This window comes from Thunnus thynnus, chromosome 9, assembly GCF_963924715.1.
Source record: "Thunnus thynnus chromosome 9, fThuThy2.1, whole genome shotgun sequence".
Lineage (NCBI taxonomy): Eukaryota > Metazoa > Chordata > Actinopteri > Scombriformes > Scombridae > Thunnus > Thunnus thynnus.
The window spans coordinates 1,384,213-1,402,585 of record NC_089525.1 but is presented as its reverse complement, the minus strand read 5'-3'; positions in this window follow the sequence as shown (position 1 = coordinate 1,402,585).

Genomic DNA, 18,373 nt, shown 5'->3' with positions numbered 1-18,373 from the left:
AATAAACATCCGAGTCATTTTCCTGTAAAATTCATGACAATAATCTCACCAGGGGAGATAACATTTTAAGACAGGTCCGATATGAATGTTGTCACATTAATATAAAGGCTGCAGCAACACAATGTTGTGAGAGTAATGAAATGTGCACTGCGATAAATCTGTCACCTCACCATTACTTATGCACAAAGACAATAAAATCAGTTTGATGAGAAACTGTGAAGAAGTGTGAATGAGCCACTTCTAAGTTGTTGAGGAGACTCCTTAAGTCAGATCAGGCTGTACACACATTTTCATTCACCTTATTCCCTCACGGTGCAGAGCAAAAGAGGAAGAACCGCCAGAAAAGTCAGCAAATCAGTCTGCCTATTTCCAGTTTTCACTGTGTGCTGTCTGAATGCTGCAAAAGGCTTTATATTCAGCATGTGAGCAAATAGGAAAATAAATGGGAGTCACAATCTAACGTCTTGTCATTCTTAACCCTTACATGAGCACCACCAACCAACCAGAAACTGTTTAACAGGCCCACAGACCTTACTGTGTGTCCTGTGGCTTTTTAAAAAAAAAAATAATAATAAAAAAATATTTATTTATTTATCTTTTATTGGCGCAGAGTGCATAAACAAAGAACAGAGGTGAAGACAAAAGGTGAGAAAATATGACAAGAACTAGACAATGCCCAACAAAATCCTAAAATAAAAACCAAAACAGAACATATAATAATAATAGTACAAAAATCACCATACTAATAAAAAAAATACAATAATGCCAACCAGTTACTGCTGCTTGGGTCAATTGTTCGGGGCACGTGTGTGTGTGTGTGTGCACCTACAACAAAAAGGAAAACAAAATAAAGGAATGATGTTATTAAATTAAAGATCAATTAGGAAAGGGGAATAAGAGGGAAGTAAATAAGTAAGAAAGGAGATTTAAAAAACACAGCTAAAGACAAATCAGGATTGCAGCAGTATTGGGCACCATCACTGGAATGTGAGGGGCTGCCAGGACTCAGGTAGAGGTCAATTAGACTGGGTCTGGTGGTCACACACCGCATACTAAGTGGTCTGTTAAGGGCTGCACCCAGACCCTTAGGAGGGTGTTGGTCCACTTGCAGATCATATGATCCCTTTTTTGAACTGGCATGTCTGTAAGGACAGACTGGTAAGTGTGTTGTGTTTCTTTGTTTGTTTCTTTGTTTGTTTCTTTGTTTTTCTCCCAGCTGGAGGTCTTGGTCCTTGACCTCACCCTGCACGGCGACCCCTCCCTTCCTCCTCCCCCGAGTCTACTGTAGCACATTGTGGAGACTACTGAGGAGCCCAGAGGTGCCATCCCACAACCTCAAAGTAAAAGTAAATAAATAAAACAAATATTACAAATAAATAAATAAATTACTTAATAAATTCTAAAAAGAAACATGATATATTCATACAGTGCTGCTTGAAAGTTTGTGAGCCCTTTAGAATTTTCTCTATTTCTGCATAAATATGACCTAGAATGTGATCAGTTCTTTACAGAAGTCCTAAAATTAGATAAATTGAACCCAATTAAACAAATGAGACAAAAACATTAAACTTATTCATTTATTTATTTAGGAAAATTATCTAATATTTGTGTAAGGCAAAAGTATGTGAACCCTTGCTTTCAGTTACTATGTGACCCCCTTTTACAGCAATAACTTCAACCAAACATTTCCAGTAACTGTTTATCAGCCCTGCACATCAGCTTGGAGGAGTTTTAGCCCATTCCTCCTTACAGAACAGTCTCAACTCAGGGATGTTGGATCGCCTTAACAATCATTGCTGAGTGGCAGTTCAACTGAAGAGAGTTCTCTCAAGACACATATGGATGGACAGACTGGATGCTGAAACCCAGAATGGAGGATAATTTCTGAGTAAGTGTTGTCCAGAATGTTTGAATGGGTGGGCAGAGCCAGGTGGCATGATAGCAGTCCTCCGTGGTGTTTAGTGTGCAGTGAGTGCAAATGTTGTTGTCTGTGAATCCCATGTTGAACATTTTCTGTTGAGTGTAGTGTACCTTGTGTAGGATTTTATACTGAGTGAGTTGTATTTTAGTGTTTGGAGACACTGTAAAAGTGTCATTGTAGATTTGTTGCAATTTGTGGTAACAGCTAGGTCTTTTCTCAGTTTTGGGTTGGAATAGTGAGGTTTTCATCACCTTTTAACAGAATCTTTTGAGAGGGTTTTTCTGTGAAAGGTTAGTTGTTTGTGTTGATCGTCCAATGGAGGTGGTTCAAGAGTGTTGTTTGATAGGTTGATTTTAGTATTGCAGGAAGCTGTTACTACTGATATCACACCTCTGTTTGAGTGCTCATGTGGTATCAGTGAGCCATCTTCAAAAAAATGTTCCAGATGTGTAAAACCTGTTTTTTCCACATGTTGAATATTATTGTTTATTTTTAATTTGAAAGTCCAGATTGTGCCATACAGGGGTAAATTTATTTTGGGTCGGGGGGTGTCTAGTCATATGGTTAAGTTTCCAGACAAAGGACATATGAGGTGCTAAAACTGTTTGTAGAATTATAGGGGATATCCATCTGAACCAGGTGATTTACTGTTAGGCATGGACAGAACTTTCTTGAGTTCTTTTGGAGTTATGGGTTGGTCTCAGTGGAGGCTGGTCCATAGAGGCAGAGGAGGTTGCTCCTCCTCTATTTTTTTTAGAGGCAAGAGGGAGATCAAAATATAAAAAAAGAATATTTAGTTGAAATAAACCATTACCAAATCTCAGTATTATTTATAAAATATGTTTTCTCTCTTCTTTGGAAAAGAGGAGGAGAAAGAGCAGTGTGTGAAGTGGTGGTGGGGGAGAGTGGGGGGGAGTGAGGGGGAGTGGGGAATACTGGCCTCTGTAGGGCGGGATCTCTTACATCGATTGAATGTACTCCATTTTTTTCATGCAAATCTATGAATTGGCCAAGACACGTAAAATAACGTTCCAAGGGAGGACGTCCTCCCTAACCAATCAAAAACCAGAATGCAATATTGACATCTTGTTGGTCCAATGATAGTTTCCAGATTTCATCTTCAATTCTCTCCACTGTAAGGCAGAGTAGTAGCAGTAGATAATGAGCAGTAGATAGCTGCTTGCGTTAGCCAATGCAACAGTTATGCTGTGTCTCAAATCGCATACTTCTGTACTTACACTTAACATTTTGAGTGCATAAGTGCGTTCACACTGAGAAGTATGGGAAATGCAGTGCACTGTGAGTACCCGGATGGTGCACTCAAAACGGTCAAAAAGTTGAGTGTGGAACTATGGACACTTCTCGTCCTCAATGGTCGCCATCTTGGCTACGTAGCAGAAGGGGAGGGACCATTTTTCAAACTGGCGGCGGGGTATGTTGTAATTACAGTGAACATCACCACATTATACAAATTTAAGTTATACATGTGTTTTTTAGCACTAAGCACCACTATACTGTTGTCAGATATAAGCCATCAGTATGTTTTTTAGGTTAATTTAGCAGTCTGTAATGATTTGGTAGAACGAACGATAATGCGAATGCTAACGCTAGCTAATGCTAATTTGCGTTTGTCATTTCCGGTAAGCGCACAACGGCTGTGTTTGATTTGAGACAACACTACCCTGTCAAAATTCGCGCACTACACCAGTAATATATAGTGTACACAGTGTACTACATGAAAGTGTACTAACAGAAGTATGTGATTTGAGACACAGTTTTAGCTTGTTGTAGCAGCCTGAAGAACTCTTTATACATCCATGGAAGGACTGTTAAGGACTGTTGTTAAGCTAACGGTGAGAATGGATCTGGACTGTGCGGTACAGCAGTGACAGGACGCAGCCGGGGAGGCTGGAGAGAGAAAAGCATCCGGAGAAACAACCAGGAGAGTTAGCTTGTTTGTCATTGTTGCTAATGATATCAGACTGGTTAACCAGCAGCCATAAAGTTCTGTTAACTAACAAACATGATGACCAACAGCCACAAATGGACATTATGACATGAATACTTCATCTCTATGATAGAAATAAGAAGACATCAGATAATGTGAGTGAGATACAGCTTCTCTCTCTCTGTCTCTTTGGTCACTAATTTCATCTCTGATGGTTAAATGTCTCTGTGGCTGTTGTGTGAATTTATCTTCTTAACAAGAATGCAACAGAGATGATATAATGTTCTGTAGGTAGTTTGCTTGTTGATGTTGTGATGTTTCTGGAGAGACTTCCAATTCGATGAAGGATGCCGACTCTCTACAAAGAAAATTGTTAAAACTTTTGTCTGTTAGGAGTGAGGTGTTGAACTACCACCTACTTGGAGGAGTTGGGTCTGTTTCATGCACTAGGTTGAAGCTGATTGGTCCATGGTCTGAGATAATAACTGGATAAATTTGTCCTGTAGTTATTTCTGGTGTTTGATCTGTCTACATTTGGGTTGAGGACTGCGTTGGAGTCTCCTTCTATTATTATTATTGTGTCAGAGAATTCCATGATGTGTAATACCATGTGGAAGAAATCTGGGTTGTCGTCAATGGGCCCATAAATGTTGGCTATTGTTATTTTCACATTCCTAATGAGTCTGTTAATAATAACAAAGCGGTCATCTGGGTCTATAACTATATTTTTGTTTTAGTATGGAACATTTTTATTTATTAAGATAGCAACACCTCTTTTTTTAGAATTATACAATGCAGAAATATGTTCTGATGCAGTGAGATGTGTTTCTTGTAGAGGGCAGAAGCTGGGGCCTATTCAAATGAGGTGATCAAGAACTTTGGTACCAATGCCCCAAATGTTCCAACTAATAAACTTGTGTATTGATATTATGAGTTATTTTAAGGTCCATATTTCTTCTGGGATAGAAAGAGAGAGGAGAGGGAAGAGGGAGAATGAGAGTGTTAGTGAATAATATATGCAGAAGTGGTAAGGTTGAACAATGTTCAACCAGGGTGTGGTGGTGGAGTTTTGGAATAGTTGCCCTTCAGTGTAAAGTTTATCAACCACTAGAGATGTCTGCTGTTCTGTCTGTTCTGTTTGAGAATGGAATATAGTATTTTACATTGCTACACTATTTATTTCTCTGGGGGAGCTGGTCATTGAAGCTGAATGTTTTTCCTTTCAGTTCACGTCCCTTGCTTTTTACAAGATCTTTCTGCTGGAAATGCTTGGATGAGTCCGTTTTTCTCCTTTTTGAAGGGTTGCTGGTCTGGTTGTCCAGGTGTTTCTTTTCCTCCTCCATTGCACACTTGTAGTAGTAATGATCAATGAATTCCTCAACTCTGAAAATGCGTTGTGTTGTCCTGTGTTTATTTTGAAAAAGTCTGGTAGTGTCCAAAAAAAGTTGTAAATCTTTTGGTTGATGTTTATCAGAAGTGTAGAATGTGATCTAGCAGCCAGGCATCTCACCTCCTCTCTCACTCACTCATGCGGCTTTTAGTATCTTTTATCTACTGATAAGGTGCCTGCATGATTTGGTAGTTTCTTGGCCCTGTCTCATGTGGGGGCCCTGTGTCAAGACCTAACACTTTTATTATGTTGGTTTATATTATGTTTACTTGATAGTTACTCCTAAAATGAGGAGGGTGAAGAGGGGCCCAGCAGCAAATGTTTGCCTTGCACAGGAAGATTTGAATAATACATAATTGTCCTTTTTTTCCACTACACTATTCTACATTACTGCTGACTGACTTATTGTTGATTAATAAAGGTAATTTTGAAAAAAGGTAATTCTACTATATACAGTGTTTCCCCTATAATAGTACAGACGAGAATCCCCGCCAGGCCAAAAAATATTTTTTTAAATGTCAAAAATAACACCAAATATCTATTCAGCGCTGTCTCAAAACGTGAGTTAACGTCTGTGTCGTTGCCTGGGAAACTACAGGTAGCGTAACTCCTTTTAAGGAATAGGGCACAGCGTAAGCGAGTGAGTGGTTAAGCGGTGAATGCGAGCGGAGCAGAGGAAAAGGTTAGCAGTAAATTATCAGTCTGGTGGTAAATGTACAGTACAGACTACAGTGTGTCAGTTAATAAATGTTGCAGCTTCTCAAGACCATGAAAAGTCACGTGTGTTGTTTCCCCAACTGCTGGAAAAGTGAAGGGGGTTAGCTCCAAAGTTAGTAGCAATGGGTTAGCCTAGCCTGACAATGCTAAACGTATCCCTCACCTACATCACTGCTGCCCTGCCTCTCTGCAGAGATACAGAGAACATGACTGTAGAATGTAGGCTGCTGCATTAACTTTTCATAAGGAGACCAAATAAAGACATTCTATTGCAGTGGACATTTTTAATGGTCAACAACTGTGTTCATATCTCTGTTGGGTCTGAGAGAAGATTTGGCAGTGATTGTGCATGGAAGTCCAGTGTTGAGCAGGGATTAACCTGTGACTGCTTATTATCGGGTGCCAAACACTGGCTTTGTGTATAAAAGTGGCCAAAGATTGACCTTGCACACCCTAAGAACAGCATTTCTTGGCAAAAATATTTCATTGTGGTTATGCTGAGTATATGTGTTCAATTAGACAAACAGAAGATCTTCACAGCAGGTCGTTCTTTTCAGATATTGAGCTTTTTTATTTGACCACCGGTGCTACTTACTGCAAGAAAACAAGTAGAAATGCATGAATAGATTATGAGACAATCGGCCCTGGGCACAAAAAGAAAAACAAAAGAATACATATTAAAAAAAAAAAGATCATATTCACTGATTTATGAATTTACAAATGATGTTTACAAAATGAAATAAACGGAAGTTTTCTCTTTCAGTTATCTAATCATTTGTCTAAAGGAGGCTCACTGCAGATCATCTTTGAATATACACCCTTTAAAAGTCTTATCTGAATGAAACAAACTGTAAAAATAAACCCCTTTAAAGCACAGAGAAAACAAACTCAATTGAAACTGATCTCATCAAATAAAAAAAAAGCAAACCGACTGATGCCACCGACGTGAACGCAATCTGTGTGCCGCCGTCCTCACTCGCCTCAGGCCACAGGACCATCCACAGCAGGCCTCCACTGGACAACACCATTTAGACAAGTCAGCCCTTATCTCTGATGTGTGTGCATATGTGTGTGTGTGTGTGTGTGTGTGTGTGTGTGTGTGTGTGTGATCACTGTGACACTAAGCAGCCTCCATCCTGGGTGGCTCTGCTCCACCAACTCCTCCACAATCTCCCCCCTGAGGGCATGTTGGCTGGAGCCAGGCCAGACTGGGGCAAGTTGGGGCAGCAGGGAACACACAGGGTCAGCAGGGAGGGTGTGTGTGAAGGTGTGTGTGTGTGTGTGTGTGTTTTCTTTTAAGTTGGGGAGTGGGGAGGAGGGGTGGGGATGATCCACAGATAATATCAGCACTGGGGGCTACAACTGCTGTGGTCATCTCTCAGTGTGTGTGTGTGTGTGTGTGTGTGTGTGTGTGTGTGTGTGAGTGACACAAGCTAAAGCATTTTATTCACAGCCCCTCTTTTGCAGCTTCTAAAGAAGTGACTTTCAGATGCTGTTTTGGAAAAGGATAGATAGGAATTCTTCACTACTTCAGAAGTTTTCATTGAACACTCAGTCAGATTAAACTTTATCATCTTCAATGATGCATAAAAACAAGCATAATGTGTATAATATGAAGTATAATATGAAGCAAAATGTGCCAGTGGACTGACTAGAGACAGAGATGTTTTTTCTAGTTGATTATTTAATTGATTCGTTTTAAAAATTAAAACTGTAATGACTGTAATTGTTAAAATGAGTGATTCCAAAAAACTGTATTAAAACACTAAGAATAAAGACTTATTACAGTTTTAGCAATTTCATAAGTTTTTTAGCTCAGCCTTATTATTAATTGGTCTAATTATCATTAGAAAAAATGTAGTAAGACGTCATACATTGATCATTAAACATATGAGAATAGCACCTCCAAATCCCAGTCTGTCCCACCAGCTCACTAATTAATTTATTTTTTTTATAAAATTGTATTCAACAAAATAAACGTATGTCCACATCAGGTAGAAAACATGCACATAAGAAATACAGCAGCACTGATAACATATTTAACATTATGATTTGAAATTATTATAATAAATAAAATATAACGAAGGATAAAAGAAATGAAAGTCAAATGAAATGAGGAAGACAAATTTGTTCTTTGGTGTTTCTTCAAATATATATTTTATAATATCTCAAGAATCACTTAGATTCTGTTGTTTTTAATACAGAAATATATATATTTTTTTGTTTTGTTTTGTTTTAATGGAGGTGTGTTCAGAGAGAAAAAGAAGGTAGCAAACAAAAAATGTTTCTACAACCAAACAGTGTCTGCCTCACAGAAGAGTAAAAGGTGCTCTCATTGGTCTGTTGACTTTGATGTCACACAAAGCTTCTTATGTGGACTGCATTTATAAATCTATAGATAGATAGATACTTTATTCTCATTGGATTCATACACAATGAAATAGTTTGGCAGCAATCTTTAGTGTAGCAGCTTGGATAAAACCGAATAAATAGAAAATAAAGTAAAATAAAATGAAGTAGTTAGCTAAATCTGAAAAAGTATTATACAAAATATATACATAGCAATATAATAAATATCTTACTGCAACTGTAGGAGAAATATTGCACAGTTATCACACTTGAGGTAGCATTTATTCCAAATTATAGCAAATCTATTTAAAAAAAATTAAACAATTTCAATAAGAATTTAAGTCACATATTAATACATTTATTTATTTTTTTTAATATTTCAGTAATTATTCATAATGATTAATCAATTAATTATTGCACTGCCACAAAACTGCCTTCATACAAAGACAACACAGCTCCAAGAAGGGAGCTTTGTTGTTATCATAAACATTCAAACCAGCAGTCTTACAGGTGTTTGTGCATGTAGTGAGCCATTACTATTCCATAAGCACATTTCAATTTTAAAAGACACAAGCCAATTCAAATCTTAACTAATTACATTTGTAATTTATTATTTTTATTTATAATTGAAACACTAAATAGTAGGGGTGCGCAAAAAAATCGATTCACATAAGAATCGCGATTCTATCTCTGCCGATTCAGAATCGATTCAGAAATTCCAAGAATCAATTCACATTTTTCAGTCAACACTGTTTTCCAGTTTTTCCTGACATGAGTTAGCCTGCTAAATTCCATACATGGTGCAATGATGCTGCGCTGGACCCAACTCCGGGGGCAAGAAGAAAGTGAAGTGTGTGTCATGGAGACAGAGACCGCGAGCAATGGAGTACTTGACAGATAAACAAATACAACCTGCCCCATCAGCAATGAAGGCGATCATTTGAACATATTTTGGGTTTTCTTATCTCGAAGGGAAGAAGGAGCTTAACAAGACTAACACCATTATCAGGCGATGCAGCACACCTCTGCAGGTTTGTGTGGTTGTGGGCTTATTTATTTGTAACCGCTTTGAAACAATTAGAAAATAATGTTTTATTGATCTGATTCAGCAGCTTTCTCACTAACGTTACCAGCGCTCCCTCTCCTCATTCACTCTCTAGCTCGCTCGACCACTGCTTCTCTCTCTCGTCGGGAAACCGTCAGCAAAGCCTAACTTTACTTTTAACGTTATCAAATGAAGAGAAATGTCCTCCCCTCTTCCTCGTAATGTTTTTTGTCATATGACAGGGTTATACAGCGTTACAGGTTGCGTTTCTCCAAAAGTTGATTCTGGTTCAACTTTCTCGCTGCGGCCCCTGCAGCCCTCCACCCCCACAGCCTAAACACACAACGCACAACAGGTTTGCTGCCAGCTGGTTATCTGAAGATGGGAATGAGAAATTAATTTTCTCTTAATGAAAGCTAATGACAAACTGCCAAAAACGAGCCAACAAGATGCAGCAGCAAAACAAGCGTTTTAACAGCTGTTCTGTATTTTGAAACAGTCAATAAAATTCAGTAAATAGCGAAGCTGCCCGATTCATTACTTTATATTCATGTAGTAAATATACAAATATCAATTAGATGGTAATCTGCATGAGAAATTAAGAAAAAGAAACAAAATCAGTTATAGTAATCACCGGCTAATAGTGATCAATTTTCTTGTTTGCACTTTGCAGCTAAATGTAGCAGGCAGCTATTGTTAGTTTGAATTTGTGAATTGAAGGAGGAATTTAAGTTATATGAGGTTTTACACTTAGCAGTTTATCTTTGCAATCATTTTTGTTTTTGTATTAAGTATTCATTTGACCCTTTGGACTAAAGGAACATAAATCTTACTCAGGGTGACATTAAGTAGCAAATGTTTACATTTGATTCAGTGATCTTTTTTCTTTGAGACCTATAAAAGTGTCTGCTGCAGTCAAATGGAAAGAGTAATGTATTGAATTGAGAACTGATTTTGAATCGCAAATCGAATCGATTTTGAATCACGAATCGTTTTGAATAGCAAATCGATTGTGAATCGATTGTGACCCCAAGAATCAGAATCAAATCGAATCGTGAGATTTCCTGAATGGTGCACCCCTACTAAATGCAATGCGCTGCCTCACCACTGCGTTTCCAATTCCCAGTTGGGAAGATGATGTTGAGTGCAGAGGAGAGGGCGGGGCTGTGTGGGGCTCACACTCATGGTCAGTTGTGGAGCAGCACAGCTACTGAAATGCTGATGATGTCAGGATGTGGCAGGTGCAGGATTCTGGAAAGTCTGGCTTGCCTTTCCCCAATATTAAGTGTAAATATACTGATTCCTTTATACTCAACCACATTAACTAACTGATGAAAATATCACCCAAGAAATCCAAGATGACATCAAATATCTTTAAGAATTGGAGAACGGAGCTGTAGATTTTTTAGACCTTCTAATACTGTGCATATATATATCACCAAGTACAATTTGAATTAGATTTCATATATAACTCACACACGCTGCCTTCTCCAGTCACCTCACCGGCACATCTTCACCACCTACACACATATGAACATGGAGTAAAATACAGTGTTAATTGTGTTTTAGATAATGAGTGTGTGGTCCCATCAGTCATCTACGTGTCTATATAGATGCTCTCCCCGTACACATTCCAAGCATGCTCCCTCTTCTCTGAGGTGGTAAAACACACTGATGACCATGTTGAGAAGAGAAGCAAGAAACACATGTTTTGCTTTTGAAACCTGTAAACATGCAACTGCAGTAAAACTTAAAGGGGACATGTTATGCTTTTTGTGATTTATATACTGTTAAGATGTTGGATGTTAAAAATGGTCAAAGTCCCAAAATTTGAGGTGAACTTATTTAAAAAATACTCCCTTTAAGACAAAGCCCAGGTTTCAGCCTGCCTTGTATTCTTCATTTGAAATGTCCTGAAGAGATGCATGTCCATGGGTAAGTAAGTAAGTAAAAGCTTTATTTATATAGCACTTTTAAAACACACAGATTCAATGTGCTTCACACACAAAAAATATATAAATTAATAAATAAATAAAGCAAAAAGAATTACAATATAAAACACAGCAAAATGAGAAATTCAACAAAATAGAATAAACAAAAACATACAACACAGCACAAATAGAAACAGACCAAATTAAAACAAACAAAACATACAACAGGAATTGGCTTGTCTATAAACGCTTAGAACAGTCCAAAGATTCAGCAAATCTGTCAGATTAGAGAAGATGTTTCCAGAGGGTTGGGTTCAGGGGCGTCACAGCTGTGGGTGTTACGGGTGTTGTGACACCCGCACTTTCACAGAAACATAATTCCATCCCCCCCAGTTTTAGATTAATTGAACAGCCATCCAGCCAATCACAGCCATTTGACCAACCCACCAGGCCAGGGAAGAGTAAACAGTTGAAGTATAGTAAAGTTATGTTTGTGCATTCAGCGACGGTGCTTCTGTTACTCGCTGCCGGCTGTGATAACAGATTAGGGAATAACAGATCAGAGGTATGAAACAGATATTTAACTAGTTAGTAATGTAGAATTTTCTTTGTAACTTTGTCTTGTTATGTGATGTGTCAGCTCAGCTAACATCATTGACATAAATGAAATAGGCTAACTTATCCTAAATGTAGGCCAGGTGGCAAGTTTGTTTTTTAAAGTCACTTCTATTGTCGTTTTTGATTAGTCATAGACAAAGGTGAGCATTCATATTTAAGATGTGTAACATCTGTCTGTCTTATTGCAATGTGTTGCCTTATTAGTCTTAGTCTTAACGACCAAATGAATGTTTATTAGCATGCTAATCACTAATCATCAGTTAAGCTCATCGCTAATTAGCCACCAAGCTGGGCGGACTTTGGCAAGAATATGTACAAGTTACCTGTGTGTCCAGAATGTAAACTCACATAGTTCATGCTGTTTTAAGCTAAATGTCAAAGCAATATGTTGCTTTAGCTTGTTCCCTGTGGCTATTAGCGAGGAACTGACGCTTACTGATACAAAACCTCCAGGACAACTTTTGGTATTTAATTTCCCAATTGAAGACAATTAAAGGTCCCCTTTGGATTCTTACTGAAAGAGACATGGACTCAGAAATGACTCTTTACTGATTTGACTCTTTACTGATACTGATTTGTTACCAAGGTTCATTTTATTTTGCATCTATAATCATCCATTTCATTTTAATGGAAGTGTAAGTTTCCTTTAATTTCATATCCATAAGGTATGTAAGGAAGTAGGATAAAGATACTCTGTGATTATCTTAAGTATAAGTTTAGCTATGCTCCACTACAGCAATTCATACAAATAACTGGATGTAAGTAGTAAACTGCTATGAGACCCTAAAGAAATTCTGCTGAGTTGTTACACTCATATGGTCTCAGTAATTATTTGATGGTAAGCTGAAGCAGTGGTTACAACTACAGTAGTAGTAAAAATTGTTTAAATTCATGGCATTCATTTTGATTTGACACGTTGAGACTGGAACAGGGCTGGAAGGCGGGGGGGTTGCCGTGCTCACGTCCCACCTCTAGAACCCCCACACTTTTAAATGGCTGCTCCACCTTCCTGTTTTTCATACTATATGGACTCAGAAGTCTGCTGCTTTCCGATGTGGAGAGTCCTGGTTTCAAAATGCTTTTGTTCTAGTTCCATTCTTCTCACACACACACACACACACACACACACACACACACACACACACAATGCTGAGAGCGAGAGCAGTGTCTAGAAGCCTAAATGTCCTCAGAAATGTGTTCCCTGACCCCAGTGCAGTGAGACAGAGCTGTCACCTTCCACATACAGCACAGGTGATAAGAGCCCAGGAGACACAGTTGGACAAGAGGGAGAGAAACCCAGATGTGAGTAGAGGTTGGAGAGTGTGTGTCTATTGTCCAGTGAAAGAGCTGTAATTTCAATTTTGTGAATTGTACTCTTTTGTAGGCCACATATTACTCAGGTTTTGGAGTGGATGAAATGGCTGTTCCACAGTATTTTGCAAAAGAAAAAGGGTCAGTGAAAATTTCAAATTTCAAGTTTTTCTTGAGGGGAAAGTCTTATTTTTCTAGCTGTGACCATGGCTTTTATCAGTGGTAGAGATCACTAAAAAATACGTTTCAGGTCAAGAAATACGAGAAGTTAGACAATCATACAGCTTATTAAGCTTCAATGTTGACCTACAGTACTTATGGTTGTTGTGACAGTACTTACTGACATTTCAGTTTGACCTTCAGAATAAAGTAGTTGAGATCATCTGGATGAACTGCTGATCGTCTGCCTGCCTGCTTGTGTTTTTTGTACCAACCTACTCTCCAAAGATCTGATAATTATGAAAATAAGAACCAAGTTGCAATCATCCGAAAAAATGAATTTGCTCAAACAAACTTACATTAAATAAAAGTCTTTTGTCCCCTCAGTGATTCTACTGTAACTATAACAAAGAACCCAACAGCACCGCAAATGCCCTCTGAGCTTACTCTGAGCCTCAACTTCAACCTCACAATTCAATTTCAAACCATCAACAGTGAGCTGGGAAGACGCAACCGATGATTCAATACACAATAAACATAAACAAAATAGTGTTGAAGTGGTGGTTTTGTGTGTTTTCATTGGTGTGTCAGTCACAGTGAATATTGGGAAGAATTTATATCGTGTTAGCTAATGTTCTGTTTACTGACACTGTATATGGCAAGCTATCAGCCACTATAACAAAGCCACAGTGTAAGTCTGTAAAAGAACAAGAACAAAAATCATTTTGACCTTTGGCAGAAAATAGAGTATTCATGTAGGACATCATGGTAAAGAGTAAGAAGATGATGGAGAAAATATATTTTTACAGCCTTTAAGAAACACAAAACGGATGTTTAACACAGTTTGCTCTATTTCCTTTATTCTGCGATTTGCTCAAAGTCCATCATTCATTCATCCACATCTGAAGAGCCTGTAATCAACCTTCACGCGCACCATTCACACCCGCCTGCGGTTTTATTTCTGTGCGCACTAATCAGTGGGGAATTCAAGCACCGATTCACCGTCATGATTTTTTTTTTCTTTTTGAGTGTCCAGCGGCATCTGGAAAGAGGAGCGCTCTGACATGAAAAAGTTCAGCCTCCTATAATCTGCTTTGCCTTTGTGAAGTGAGTGACTTTGAAACTTGCTATCGCAATTACCTCCCTCCCTCCCTCCCTCCCCCTCCCTTCCCCTCCTCCTCCTCCTCCCTTCAACTCACCGGAAATAGAGAACTGGCTCTCTCCATTTCACCGTCTGCCTGTCTTCAAATCCTCCCGTTTGTTTGGGGAATTGTAAGTCTCTCTCTGTCTCTCTCTTTTTTTGTTCTTAAATTATCTTTCATTATACTCTAATGGTTTTTCTCATTTGGAGCCTCGTGTGCATAAACGCACATGGAAATTAAAACTTTTTGGTTTGTGACAGAGATTAGCGTCGAGTGGAGGTCAAACATAATAGCTCCCATTTAACAAGAAAATAGATATGATTATACTGCACTTGCTCTCCGTTCAACTTTTGTCCTCAATCTAAACGGTGCTGCTCCGATAGCTCTGCCCTCATTACACAGCAACAAAAGGGCTCGGGCCGCCGGTTCACGCTGCTGCTCCTCACTATTTGTCATCCTGTATTTATCAGAATGGGATTTCTGAGGCCAAAAAAAAAAAAAGAAAGTGTGAGAAATTTCATCGTTGCTATTTATCCCTCCTGTTTGCTTGTAATATTTATAGTGTGCACCAACAAAGACTTGCAGCTTTTGTCAGTGTCAGATGAACAAATCAATGAATATTCACAGTGTACTGGAAGATTAAGCAGGACTACAGATGACTTAGCGTGTATATCTGAACTCCACAGCGTTATTGGTTCATCACCATCTGTAAATACCATAATCTATCTCGGATTACGGGCACAACATCTACTTCAGACAGATAAAAACACACATCAAGATCTCCTAAATCTACATAGCTGTTGTAAAAAAGGAATGAGTGGATTACAGAATGTGTGTCTACACAACAGAGGAGACAGTGAAGGACGATAAAGCTGATTTTTATTTTAATTTGTAATTCAACATACTGAACATATTGAGGTCATGTTCGCCTGTTATCACATGTTGTGATGGAGTAATCACAAGTGTTCACTTCATGCTCAGATTAGTCTGCTGGAAAGCTTTAATCACTCAGCTCAATCAATACACACTGATGGCACTGACGGAGAGAAGTGTTTTTATTCTCTATCTCATACAGAAAGCCAAAAGGCTCTTTAACCTGCCACTTGCCTGGAAGGCTCCAAATAAAATATCAATTTGTAAAAGGTTTACAGTCTCGAGAAGCGCCACCGTATAACGCAAACGACAAGTCTGGGCTTGTAATAAAAGCCTGCCATATGTTTGCCTCTGTGGTGTGGTGTGCAGAGGGGTGCAGAGTGCTGTAATATCATCTGCCAAGGCCCACAGCTACACCCAGCACCAAAACTGATTTGTCATGCGCATAATCTGCCGCATATCTCCCAAACTGTACACATTCCTGCACATGTTCATTTGTTATTGAGAATTAATGAGAGTCAATTTGTCCTCCATTGAGGACACTACTCGTCACAGGAGGCTGAATACACCATGACACCGAGCAGCTCAGTGACATGAGACAAACTAAAAAGCATGACCTCATTAGGAGTTATATGTTAGGAAAATATATTTAACCATGAATCCAAACTTAGTATCACAGCTAAATGTTGAATGAACATAAAGGACCATATATGACAAAATATGATGGAGGCTGTGAAATCAGTACAGGAAAGTACTAGATGTGAGCTTCTTGAATTTTTCCATTTAATGTGTCTTTATACTTTTACTCCACTACACTTATTGAACAACTAGTTACTAGTTACTCTGGAGCTAAAGATTTGACATACACAGTATTTGATAATATAAAATATGACATGATGTTATGGATTATAACAGTAGTGTTGTGTGATATGTATAACATCCTCAATCACTCTATATGTCATTTCATATCACAGTATCAATATATATTGTGTTATGGAAAAAACAAACAAACAGACGAGACAAGAAGAAAACAAACAGGAATGTCTGTGTCTCCTATCGATACATCTTATCACATTGATGCAAAAATTACGTTCAACACAGTATTGCCATAAATGTGCTCACTGATTTGCATAATTGCCCGTAACGGTCCAATACAACCAGAGATACACGAGGATCCACACACACACGCTCTCTCACGGTATATATCATTATTATTGTAACAACGCATGACCAGCCACAACATTAAATGCTGCTTTCATGGTAATGCATGAGTGATGGTAAGGCTATAATGTATTATACAACATATAATAGTCTAACACTTTAAATTTTGCATGAGTGCATTAACTTGAATTTTTATGTAGATTTTTTTCTGATGATCCACTTTTATGTAAGACACTGTTGAAAGCAGTTCCACCACTTCTATTGTTTTGTTTAATCTATAACAATCGTTTATAAGCTTATATGCTTTGTATCCAAAATCCTCATTTTCACAGTAACTACAGCTACTACAGCTACAGTCAGATATATGTGCGTCAGTAAAAAGTACCATATTTCCTCTGCAATGTAATGATGTAGACGTATAAAGTAGCGTAAAATAAAAACACAGGTAGCTACAATTTCACAGTAATCTAGTAGCTGCACTACCTCTGCAAAGTGTCACATTACAGCTGAGTGCCTTTCTTGAACAAATTTGAAGAACATGCCCTCACAAACACCCATGTCTCCTAGAAATGATGTGTATATATTACTAAATTGTTTGCCAAAATCACGTTGAGTTGGCAAACATAATCACTGGCAGGATTATGTTCACAGGTAACGTTTTGTTAAATGAATAAAGCTCCATGAATGGGAGGCATACAAGATGCAACAAAAGGACTTTGGTTGAGATTAGTGCGTTAATTATTAAAGATTAGTTAATAAACACATTGTGTTTCAAGTAGGGTAACGTCAGTACGACCGAATATTGACATTACATCAATGGGTGCCAAATATCAGTGCCTGGAGAACAGGTTGTGTTGAGAATTAAAGTGAATATTGATGAGATGCGTCGTCATGGAACATTTCACTCGTACATTCAATATCAACATTTTTGAAATGCATTTTACATTTATTTATTAAACATTAAATAAATACTAGAAGAATGCACTCACTAGAGTTCAGACCTCAACCAGGTTTTTTAAGTTTTCTTATATAGATGTATGCAGACTTTTTAATAAAGTTATTTTGTATAGTATAGTTTCTTAAAGATTAGAATAGTGTAATTGTAATTGAGCATCCTCCTGGGTTCGCTTCACTGTATGAACTTAGTAAGGAAACAAAAACTGGACAATAAGTCCAAACTTCTCAAAGTAAACATTGTTATTTATTTAGAATGTTTTGTTGTAACACACAAGCTGTTTTTAGCCTAGCCCACTGCCAGAAATGCCTTTTGCTATGTCGTAACGCATATGGTAAAACGGTAAGGACTGCTGATACAACGAGAGTCTAAGCTTTACTTACTATAGGCTTATAAGGAATGACGTTATAAAATAGCTTTTGCAAAAACTGTGAACCGCTGCGGCCACAAGAGGTCCTTGAGCATACAGTCATAAATGTACACAAAAAATATTAGGCTGATGGGTCCAGTAGTATGCAAGACACACACACACACACACAGAACCAAACGCCTGCAAAATGTATTTGCTGTTGCTGTTTAGTTGTATAAAAACATCATGAATATCATTGTGTGTGTACTGTACAAACTGGACTGAACTGAGAAGCAGTGAGCTGAGGGAAAGGCCGCTACGACACAATCTTTCGTTAGTCACTAAATTTATTCTTTAAAAAAAAAAAAAAGCCTGATCACATGCTGTAGTCCTGAACAGATTAACATGTTAGGGACCCAATCCACCCCCCACCAGCATTGTGCATTGTGTTTATGCCCTCTAGTTCGCATTAAGTACAGGTACAGTGCACACAGCAGAATACAA